General features: G+C 38.6%; 1 pseudogene; it reads left to right on the plus strand.

The window, feature by feature from the left end:
* Positions 1 to 1417: 1417 nt before the first annotated feature.
* LOC132224583 (importin subunit beta-like) lies at positions 1418 to 10577 on the plus strand (annotated as a pseudogene).
* The last annotated feature ends 1762 nt before the right edge of the window (positions 10578 to 12339 follow it).

Genomic DNA, 12339 nt, shown 5'->3' on the forward strand with positions numbered 1-12339 from the left:
AATTACAGAAATTACGTTTATTTTTATAATTATCATACATACATTCCACCTTTTTCTTAGTTTATGTATTTTTGGTCTAGTTTAATATCCTATAATACTTGTCATGTTACAAGCCCTCTCAATTCCTTCCTAGATATACGTGGGTTACAAATTAGTATATCTTAACTAGTAGTCTCATTATTTCCCATTAATCTGCATATCTTACTGTCTCTATTAGATTGATTGTCAGTTTCTTGGGTTTGGGACCAATGATTGATTAACCTTTATACTTTTGATGGTGTTTAACATCAAGCAGATTATCTGCATATTTGTTCAATGGTTGGCTGGCTAGATGGATGGATACATGGATCAGCCCTTCAACCTCTCTCCCTTGGCTAGAGGTATCATTTTCTTCCAAGCTAAATGTTATTGAAACCATATAAAATAGAAAAACCTATGTAATAGTTAGTGTGGGACATCACTAAATATTAAGATGTCTACTTTTAAAAGAAGGCCCTATTCCCAATTGTTATCCTAGAGAACTGTGTATGATTTTTTAAAGATAACATCAACATTATTCACAATAGCCAAGATATGAAAACAACCTAAATGTGCATCAACAGATGACTGGGTGAAAAAATGTATATGTTAACATTGGAAAATTATATAGTCTTTAAAAAGAAGGAAATCCTACCTCATGCAACAACATAAATGAATGTGGAGAACATAATGCCAAGTAAAATAAACCAGTCATAGAAGGACAAACACTGCATGATTCCACTTATATGCTGTATCTAAAAAAGTCTCTCCTTGAGGCAGACAGAAGAGTGGTGGTTTCTAGGGACTGGTGGGGAGGGGGAAATAAGGAGTTGCTATTCACGGGGTATATAGTTTCAGCTGTGCAAGATGAATAAATTCTATGGATCTGCTGTACAACATTGTGCTTATACGGTTAACAGTACAATCAGTACTTTACACCTAAAAATTTGTGAAGAGGGTAGAGCTCATGTTAAGTATCCTTACCATAATAATAAAAAAAAATAAGTAATAAAAAGGGTACATCAGCATATCTGCCACATGCATAACTCTGAAAGAATAGTATACTTGCACTTAAGTTGTCTCTTTCCACATTGAAATGTTGAAAAGATATTTGTAATGTTGCCAGGTTTCATTTTGCTTGATTTATCTGACACTCTGTCAGCTTAACTGGAATATCTGGCTTTATCACATATTTCGTTCAAGAATGTCATACTGTTTTTATTCTTACTAGTTCCCTCATCCTTAACCCACTTTTATCCCACATCCCACATTCTAAGAGTGTCCTGGTTTTGGAAGCAAATTCGCCTCATGGAGGAGTTAGTAGAAGTGTCAGTCTTTTTTAAACTTTTGTTTCAGATGCAGAATGATCACAGGTTTCTAAATGTTTCTACTAATTGCTATGGAGACTCAAGGAAATACTCCTATGAAACCAGACTTCAGATTTCTAGAGTGTGGACCGCCTGCCAAACACTGTGCCAACACTCACCAAGTGCTCATTGTCTGTGCAGCTCTCGGCATCGCTGTGGGCCAGTGTAGGGTTCTGGGATAAGGTAAACTAAAAAAACTTTGCAGATAGGTTTTGCATTTCAACCAGGAAACAGTTTTCGTATGAAAATGCACATCAGTGACACGGAAAATGAGTTGTTTGCATCAGAGAAGACAGAACTTGGAAACAACATGTGGCTTAATTCAGTCAGGCTGCTGTAACAGAATACAGTAGACCGGGTGGCTTATAAACAACACAAATTTATTTCTCACAGATCTGGAGGCTGAACTTTCAAAATCAAGGCACCAGCAAGTTCAGTGTCTGTGAAGACCCACTTTCTGGTTCACAGATGGCTGTCTTCTCTCTGTCCTCACATGGTGGAAGGGACAAGGGAGCTCTCTGGGGTCTCTTTTATAAGAGCATTAATTCCATTGATGAGGGCTCTACTCTCAGGAACTAATTGATTCTCAAAGGCTCCATGTCCTACTACCTTCACACTGTGAATTAGGTTTCAAAATATGAATTTCCAGCGGACACAAAAATTCAGTCTATAGCAACATGTTTGGCTATTATTGAAGAAGATTCCACCAGGTTCAGATACTTTTTTAAAGCCATGGCAAAGGCCAAAAAAAGAAAAAAACAAATAAAAGAAAAGGAATAGCTGAAAACAGAGGATGCCATGTTCGGGGAAGGCAGAAACTGTATTTAGCGTCAGCTCAGTAGCTCTGCTACCCAGAAACCTGAGACTTGTAGTGAAGATTAACAACTGAGAGAAAAAAAATGTGTCTACCTCAGGTCAGAAATGATGGTGTTCTTACATCTACTCAACCTGCACTCTACTCATCTGACATGTAAATCAAGGCTGTTTTCATTTATTATTATTATTTTGACTTGCACTTCTTGTCATAACAGATACAGTGAATTTAAAGCAGATCTCTAGGTGAATTAATTGCTTTCAGAAGTGATTATCTTTTAGTGCCAGAGGCCAGAGAATAACTGAAGGGCAGTGGAAAGAGATCAAAATAACACCCTATGCTTGAGAGATTCAGTAGCATTTACTGGCAGAAATATTAAGGCTTGCCAGCAGTCAGATTTTAGCATTTGGCCCTTTCAAAATGCACCGCAAATGAAGCCAAAATGTTGGGGTACAGCTTACATAACCATCTGACTCTGAAAATGTTGAGAAATAACCTTTTCTAGTAGTACTCAGTCATAGAGATAGCACAGGTAATGTTCTGGAGTTGGATGGGACAATTATTCCACAACTGGATTACAGCTTCCTCTTTTTAAAAGTACCTACATATGTCTGTTATGCAAATACAGTGTCAAGTTTTAGAAATTGTATCCTTGTATGAGAGTATTCACTTTTAACTACATTGTGATCTGCAGGTGCTCAGTAGAAACCCCTGCCATTGTCTCAAGGCAGTGTCTGTCAATCCAATTTAATGATCATAAAGATCTTTCCTGACACCAAGGACTAGGGGTTCATTCAAGCAGACTTCCTGTAGGGAGGTTTCTTAGTTGGAAGCAGATCTGTGCCCCAGGGTCCTCTCATTATACCTATTTAACACTTCTTATTATAAAGAGAAAATTCTGCTACCTATTATGATGATAACAAGGAGAGATGATTTTTAAAATTTATAAGTGAATGTCTCAGCTGTGAGGTTAAAATCCATAAAGACTGTGAAAATACTTATTTTAAACCTTAGACGAGTACTAGGCACTCAGTGGGTACTCGAGAAATATTAAGATGGTGATGATGGTGGCACTTTGGGGTTAAAAGAATGTAAATTCTGTGTCTTTGAGCACTGAAAATTAGTTGAGGAGCTGTGCATTTTGCAAAATGCTTGCCTAAATCTTGCCAAAACTCATTAAGCAACTTGTGGTAAATGCCCTTGGAGTCTTTGTAGTCTCTTAAACTACCAATGTGTGTGATGACCATATTTTATTCCCCAAAAGACTGGAAAGTATTTCCCCAGTAGAGCTATTCTTTAGATAGGAAAATGGATGTGTGTTTTTATGAAATTAATAAAATCACTATCTACACTTCTTCCTTCACCCAGTGTATTTGTTAGTTTTGCTCAGAATAAATATTAATAGGAGTTAGGTATTGTATTATCTTCAGAAGAGCTCAAGTATTTTCCCTGGCATCTTCATTGTTCCAGCATTATTATCTAAAAGGTACTCCATGAAATGGCATTTCCACTTTAAAGATGGAAAAACTAAGTCTGAAAATAACTGGTGGTGACTTTATAGGTTATTTGAGACAATAGTCACAATTAATATGTAAAAATGGACATATCATTATAGATCTTTCTACCCAGAAGGGAAAACTGAAAAATTTAATGGTACTCTGGGTAAACAAATGTTGTTTTACCCAGCTAGTTAATAACTATGATATTTTGCAAACAATAAAGTAGTGATTCTCAATAAGGAAGGTGTGGCTTCCCCATGGGGCATTTAGAAATATATAGGGATATTTTTGTTGTCATAATGATTAGGGACTCTATAGATATTAGTGAACAGGAACCAGGGATACTAGAAATCCTATAATATGCAAGATAATCCTTCACATAAAATAATTGTTCCATGACATGGGAGTTATGGGAGTATGCAAATGAGTGATTATAATGAAATTGAGATTATGGAAGAGATGAAGTTATTAGTAATGGCAAGGACTAGAGAATGACAATGTCTATGGAATTGAGGATTCCTGAGGGAACTAAGTGTTATTACCAGTGCGCAGAACCCATCTTGATTCCTGATTATGGAAGGCAGAAAGTCTAGAGGAAGCAGTGTCTTAGTCCCAGTATGAAGTTTCACTCTTTTTTTAAAAAATACATTTTATTGATTTTTTTTACAGAGAGGAAGGGAGAGGGATAAAGAGTTAGAAACATAGATCAGCCACCTCCTGCACACACCCTACTGGGGATGTGCCCGCAACCAAGGTACATGCCCTTGACCGGAATCGAACCTGGGACCCTTCAGTCCACAGGCCAATGCTCTATCCACTGAGCCAAACCGGTTAGGGCTGAAGTTTCACTCTTGATCCATTGATGGTGTTGAGAACACCTGGAGAAGTTGAATGTCATTCCCAATACTCAAGCCCCCTATTGAACTCTGATGATGGGATAGACATCCTGAAAATGTGTGATCTTAGCTCCAATTCACAAAACCCATGATTAATTCCTTTTGGGGAGGATAATAATTATTTTTGAATATTTGTGTGGATTTCCCTTGGCCCCAGTTTATGGAGTTGAAGATGCCTTCTGGGAAAGCCAGGAATTGTGCCAAATGTAGAGGCCCCCTCTCTATCCCCGTCTTTAAGTACCATGTATATGACTAAGAATCTCATTCAGATGACTAATAGGCATTTCAAACTCAACATCTTCAAAGTTAAACTCAGTAATCCTCTTCCCCACCGCTACAAAAGCTGCAAGCTTTACCTTTTTAGTAAATGGAAATTATTACCATCCACAAGCTCAAGCAAAAAACTTGTAAATCACTCTTCATCCTTGTATTTATCTCATACTCCATATGCAATTCATCAGAAAATGCTGCTGGCTCTCTAAAACTTATCCAAAATCCAGCCACTCTTCAGCATTTCTAGAGCTATGACATTGGTCTAGCCCCGGTCATTTTGTTTTTGCCTGGATTACTACAGTATCCTCCTAAGTGGATTCCTTTATTACACTCTTCCTCCCCCCACCAGACTATTCCAAACACAGCATCTAAGTCAGATACTATGTCATTCTTTGGCTGAAAACCCTGCAATGGCTCCCCATGTTACTCAGAATAAAATATGAAGTCCTCAGAGCGGCCTACAAAGCTCTACATGATATGCCATTCTCCCATTAACTCTTTGACCTCCTGTCCTGTGGCTTCCCTGTTCACACATTTGGCTTTAGATATATTGCCTTCCTTGTAGAGCCTTGAAAATGCCAGGCATGCGCGCTCATGAGAGCTTTTGCCCTGGCTATTCCCTCTGTCTGGAATGCTTTTCATGATACACCTGCATGCTTAACTCCCTAAATTCCTTCCAGATTTCCCGATTTTGTTCAGGTAACACCTCCTCAATGAGGTCTACCACAACCACTCCTAATTCAATTTCCAAATACCCACCATACCATTCCCTGGCAATCCCAATATAATTTCCCTGCTCCATTTTCCCAAATCATTTGAGATGTTTTGTTCACTATTATATCCCAAGTACTTGGGTCAGTGTCTGGCACAAAGTGAGTGCTTAATAAATATTTGTTAGATGACTTTCCAACACTATATTCATGTAGCTGAAAAATCTTTTTATAGAATGTAATTTGAGGATACATTATTTTTTTTGTTTTGTCTGAAACAGCATTTATCATCATTTGAAAAAATTATATCAAAGATAGCTTTGGCACATAGTACTTGGGTGAGTGTTGAGTAGATATGAAGTAAACATGGCTAGTTTTCAAGTCATAATGATTTCACCTACAGTTATAAGCATCTGACTTTTATTTATATCTTCTGGAGTGGTTTTGCATGTGCATTTGGATATTTAAATACATATCATTTTATTGTAAAGTAGAGGCCCAATGCACGAAATTCGTGCAAGAGTAGGCCTTCCTTCCCCCGGCTGCCGGCACCAGCTTCCCTCTGGCACCCGGGACCAGGGCTTCCCTCGCCGCCCTGGCTTCGTCCAGAAGGACATCCGGTCTAATTAGCATATTATGCTTTTATTATTATAGATTGCATCTCTTTCATTTATCCTTCATATTACTGTTAGGACATTTTTTAATAGTATGTGTCAGTAGGTTATACTATGTACAAAATATTTAAGATTTTTAAAATGAGTTTTAAGACATACTTATTATAACAGGGGTTTTGGGTTGAGAACACCAGCAATGAAGCAATCAATACTCCTAGACTGCACAATTCATCTTTAATTTGTGACTTTCTAGAGAGAAATATCTGGGCACTCTGGGAAAATATGGGGCAGATGGCACAGATCTAATCCACTAATGTTTAGTAAAAGACTACTTTGTGGAAAGCACTCACCAGTTTCACAAACTTTCTTGCCAAGGCTAGGAAGCACAATTTGCATGTCTATGATAATAAGTAAATCCGATTTCTGTGCCATCATTAGCTACAACTACAAATTAGACAACTTTTGCATAAAGGCTTTGCTCCTCTCTCTTTCTCAGCACAAACCTTCCAAGACTTTTCTATCTAAACTCAGCAAAAAATAAACCCAGATGTGTGTCTGCTTGCCTATGCCTATTGTAGGATATGTTCCTATCCTACTGCCCTGAATCCATTTCCTGTCTAGTCCTTCCCAATCTTTCAAAGGTTTTCTCTAGGAGGTATCTCTTGAAACAAGCTTCCTGACTTTAACCTCTTGGCTGTCCCAAACATCTGCTCCTTCCAGGATAAAGCCGCTGAGCTATAGTACATCCTTCCTTACCTATCAGACTATTTCCATTCCCAGATAGCTGTACCAAACTGATCTGCAAGAATGACTAGCTACTTAATTTTGACAGGTTAAAAGCAAAATCAAATTGTTTCTTATTTGCTCCTAGAATTTGTTTGCCCTTGTAACCTTGAACCTTATTTGAAGTGCATGCTAACATGACACTTTAATGTACGTAGTTACTACCCCTGTCTTTCAGGTCTGTAACAGATGAGTACAGACTTGACAAAGAGCCAGTCAGGCCTTTCACTTCCCTATATTGAAGATGACACTGATGATGGTCTGATGTGCATTTGTGCAATTTCTGTTGAAAAGTCTAATATGTGGTCCTGTAGTATCACATAAATAGCAGTTTTTTAAAGTTCTTGTCACCTGTTTGAATTCCAAAGCACTTAATCATTAACAAAAGTTTGATTCTCTCCCATAAGCTGGCATGGAGAAACTTTGGAGAATGGTAGGCTGTACGTTGTATTTAAAAAAAAAATAATGTAACTTCCTTTAAGTAAATCATTGCAGTTATATCACCACCTATTTGGGCACTTTGCCAAAACAAGGAACTGATTACTGACATTCATGCACACTCTCCCACAGGTAGCATAAGTCACTTCAATGCCCTCTGGTGTTCATGATTTAGTTTCTAATCACAGTGTTTTAAACTGTAGCAAAGTTCTCCCTCACCCTTGGCATCTGTTCATTCGCTGCCTCCCTTTCTCCTTTCTTTCCTCACCAGCCCAGCTCCAGCCATGCTCTGAGCTGCCTCTCAGTTTTCTCCCCCACCCCCACCAGAGGAAAGGCTGTCACTGCTAACATCAAAGAAGGAAGGAGGGAGGTCGAGGGGGAGAAGAAAAAAATGATGGAGCATTATAAAGAAGAAACAGATGAATGAACTTGTGGTGACTCTGACGCCCTTCACGCCCTCTAGTGACACTCAACTCCCAATCCTTACCTCCAGTTAGAGCTGTCACTTCAGAAGCCAAGCATCACTTAAGAAACAACTGCCACCACCTTCATTTTGGAACTGTGGTGTCTCCATCTCTGTTTGAACTAGAAGCTGCAAAAAATTTCCTGGAGTGTAGGATGATGCAACTTGCCAAAGGTCCTTCTGAAACTTGCCAGAGGTCCAGAGTGCCAGAAAACTCAGGAAACATCCGGATCAGCTGGGTTGCAGCTAGCCTACCGACCAACTTAATTCTATTTATAATGATGGCTGGTGGTGTCTGTGCAGTGAGCAGACAGGCTTCATTCCCCAGCTGGTAGCCAATGTCACAAACCTCAACAGCACAGAGCACATGAAAGAGTCAACATTGCATGCATTTGTTACATCTGCCAAGATAATAACACAGAGCAGCCACAGGCCAATTCTAATGAGAGTCTGACTGCCATAATCTTGGAGAAGAGGAAAGAAGATCCTAATATTAATGCGAAGTTAGTGGTTACTAAGGCATTCCTGATCTATTGGAGTTCATCACAGCAAACTTTGACAAAGAATCTGAAAGACAATACCTTTTCCAGGTATTCTATGAAGCAACCTATTATTAAAATAAGCATTAATTCGTGACTAGATTACAGAATTTACTGAAAATGCCCTGCATTATTAGTACATGGAGACATATACGAGTCCGGTTCTTTTTGGGGATCATACTGAGGTAAAACAGTAACTTTGATAGTGACCCTATAAGGCAGCGGTTCTTAACCTGTGGGTCACGACCCCTTTGGGGGTCGAACGACCCTTTCACAGGGGTCGCCAAAATACATCCTGCATATCAGATATTTGCATTACGATTCATAACAGTAGCAAAATTACAGTTATGAAGTAGCAACAAAAATAATTTTATGGTTGGGGGTCACCACAACATGAGGAACTGTATTAAAGGGTCGCAGCATTAGGAAGGTTGAGAACCACTGCTAAGGAATAAAGGACAGGTTCAATGTCTGTGATGACAAAATAGATTTGGCCACTGAAACTGAGGAGGCAGCAGAACAGAGAGGACTCGGAGCACACAGCGAGATCTATGCCGAGGGAGCACTGCGATTGGGGTTCCAGTTCTCACACAGACACGGGCAAGGATGGTGGAAATGATGGTGCTCTTGGCCACCTGACGTGAAGATGAAATTGTCCCACATGCCCTTTCCTCTCTTAAAGAACAAGTCCAGAACCCTGGTTAGTGATACCAGGGTACCACTGTGATGACTTTGCTTATATCTTGGAAGAACAACAACTAATAAGCTCAAACTCCTACTTATACAGGCAATGCCTATCCTCATATATTAATCAAAGACCCCTGTGTAAGTTATTTGATATACAACTTGTTCCATAAAGCTGCCATCAATGATGTCTACTTGGCTTCCCTGTTACAATGTAGTAGAAGGTCTGAGTGGTGGGCCCAGAATGGCATCAGATGTGTGCTGGGATTTTTCTAGTCTAGCTGCAGCTACCTATGAAACTTCATAAGTGATTATCAGGAAGAAACAGCTACTTGCTGCTTATTCTCATATTCTAGCAGCTCCTGGAGATCATAGACAGGCCTGATGGTCACCAGAACCACCTGAGAAGCACCGCATGTAAAACTTTGATAAAAGCTGTGAAAAACAGTACCAAGCACTCTTATCACTCAGTTTCAAAATTGATTCTGGCAGCTCTGGTCTAACAGCAAAAAGTGTTTCAATACAGATGAAGTCACATATGAAAGCACTTCTGATAAGTTCCAATTAAATGACCTTCAGGCTTCACCCACATAACTCTTCAAAATGTTCTCTGAAAAGTGCAGCATTAAAATGAGATGATGATCTCCCTGTTAAACATTTTTTCATTCTTTTAGGGAAAACTTACCGTTAAGAGTTTTCCAGAACTCTTAAAAATATTCTCTGAAGTGTGCAGCATCAAGATGAGGTAATGGTCTCACTCTTAAGGATTTTTATTGGAGACTGCGAGATAAGTGGAAGACTTCCATCCCACCTTGAAATTCAGTATCTTACTTTACGTTGATGGAGAACATGGGGAATGAGAACGTCCATTAGGTCTGTAAAGCCACAGATTCAGTAAGTGTTTGGTGATAGTGCCCTTGTTATTGGTGGAGAGCCTAACAGATACACAGAGGTAGTATTGAGTATGTTTCAGCAAGCCTGCCAATCCCAGTGGAGCAAGTCAGATTGCGACATTGTGGGTTATCTGAATGAGCTAAGGGAAGGCTGCTTGGAAGCCGATACTGTAATTATCCAAGGATCGAAGGGGACTGCATACCCAGAGGTACTGCTGATGCAACCAAGAGTACAATTTCGTCTCTCTTTCTTTGACCTCATTGCTAGATTTGAGGGTCATACAGAAAGCATAGGTACTGGTGCTGCCAACCTGATAGGGAACTTATATACAGGATGTGGAAAAGATGTACTGAAATTAATAGCAGCTAAGGTGATGATTTTTGAAGCGTTAGCTAAGGGATAAAGATTCAAATCTAGCAAAACCAAACCTTTGTTCCATGGACAATAAAACACCTAAAGAAACTGAAGAAGCAATGTCAAGCTATGGCCACTGGAATGATACTTAAAATCATCAGGGAAAATGACAATCTTTCAAAAAACCTGGAAGTAAGAGTGTGCACAGATGCTGAAAACACACCACATTGAAAATTCTACCACAGAAGCAGTAACTGTGAGCAGCAGCACTGTTATCTATGTAAACGCTGACTTCAGAGAAAACAGAGTAGCCATCTTGGAAAGAGAAAAATAACGGATTTACTTATTTGAAGGCGGAGGAGGAGGAGAAGGAGGAATGGTAAAAGAGAAAGGACAGTGAGGAATGGAAGTTATTTCTTCCCAAGTGATGCTGTAAGTTGCTTTTCAGTGCTTGGGCTGGTGCTGAGTAGAATGACTGATTTTTCCAGAGAGGAGAAATTCGGATCAGCAGTTGTGTTTTGTCATAAAAAGCAGCTTGATCTATTCTACTGATAATCATGATGGAGCCTGGGCTTGGGAATCTTTGCCACACAGCCCTGTATGCATTCAGGCCAAAAGGAGGTGAGGAATGCTTTAACATCTGAGTGTGAATGAATGAACCTAAAGCCACATTCTCAACTTCAAGTCATTGAAGTTTAATATTTTCCTTTAAAAAAGCAGGAGGAGGAATGCAAATGCTGTATTCAGTAAAAATAATTGAAGTTCAGTCTATTGCTGGACCACAGGTGATGTAAAAGAAAAAAAAAGGGGAAAAAAGACTTTTTAAAGTTTTGTTGTTGTTGTTAATTATTATCATTCTTTTAGAGAAAACACCAACAAATGGTCAGAATAAAAATTCAGACTTCCAAGATAAAAGCAAAGAAAAGCAAAACGACATGAAAATCAACTCACAACCTAAAAAAAATAAAATTTAAATTATGGAAAGTGGCACCACAAAGAGGAAAAAAGCTTCCTCTAGACTTGTATATGGCAATCTGGATACCCACCCATCTTAAAAAGGGTGATGCCAAGTTTACAAAAATATGTACATTAAATATAAATACATAAAAATGAAGCAAACTTTAAGTAACTATTTTGATCTGAAAAATGAGGATAAATTTAGCAATCAAACAAAATCTAGTAAGATAACCATTTGGCAATTGTTTGACTTTCTATTATCTTTTATTTGATTGTCTCCAATGTAGTATTGTTTTCTATGCTACACTCTAAAACCAAATAACCACAAAAACAACCAAAAATATATGCATAAATGATGTGTGTGTGTGTGTGTGTGTGTGTGTGTGTGTGTGTGTATAATCACCACTGTCATGGTGAAAATAATACTTATAAAAGGTTTCAGGTTGCTATTGCAATGAAATATTAATGCAATGATCTCAAAACTTCTACAGGAAAAACAAGCAAATTTTAGGGAAAATACAAATTTATTCTTCTCCAAAAGAAGAGAAAAAAATCTTTTTTCCTTCATGTAGATCTACTATAAAATTGATCCTAATCTAAGCTCTTTATAATTACATTGGGTTAATGGTATTACATGTTAAAATACTCCCAATCTATATTTGATAGTCCAGTACACCCAGTCTAATCCTGATGCTTCCAAGCTGGTCCATTTTTTCACAAAGCAAAAAGGGGAGCAGGTTAGTTTTAATCAAGCCAAATACTGAGAAAAAAGCAAATCCCTTGTAATGGGCAGTCCTGAAAAGCTTGCGGAAGGCTGGTTCAGTGAAGCTTTGATTAAGCGTGTGGATGCTTATCTGACGCTTATCCAAACTTATCTGGAATTGAACATCTTTGTTCTAAAAAACTGGGTCAAAAATCTGACACTGAATTTGGTGCTTTGGTTTATAATAGGTCACAAGAACAGCCCAACTAAGAAGTGGAAGTATGTCTAGAAATGAAAACTGTCAGAACTCTGAAAATGTCTGGGGGCAATGCA

Source organism: Myotis daubentonii, chromosome X, assembly GCF_963259705.1.
Source record: "Myotis daubentonii chromosome X, mMyoDau2.1, whole genome shotgun sequence".
Classification (NCBI taxonomy): domain Eukaryota; kingdom Metazoa; phylum Chordata; class Mammalia; order Chiroptera; family Vespertilionidae; genus Myotis; species Myotis daubentonii.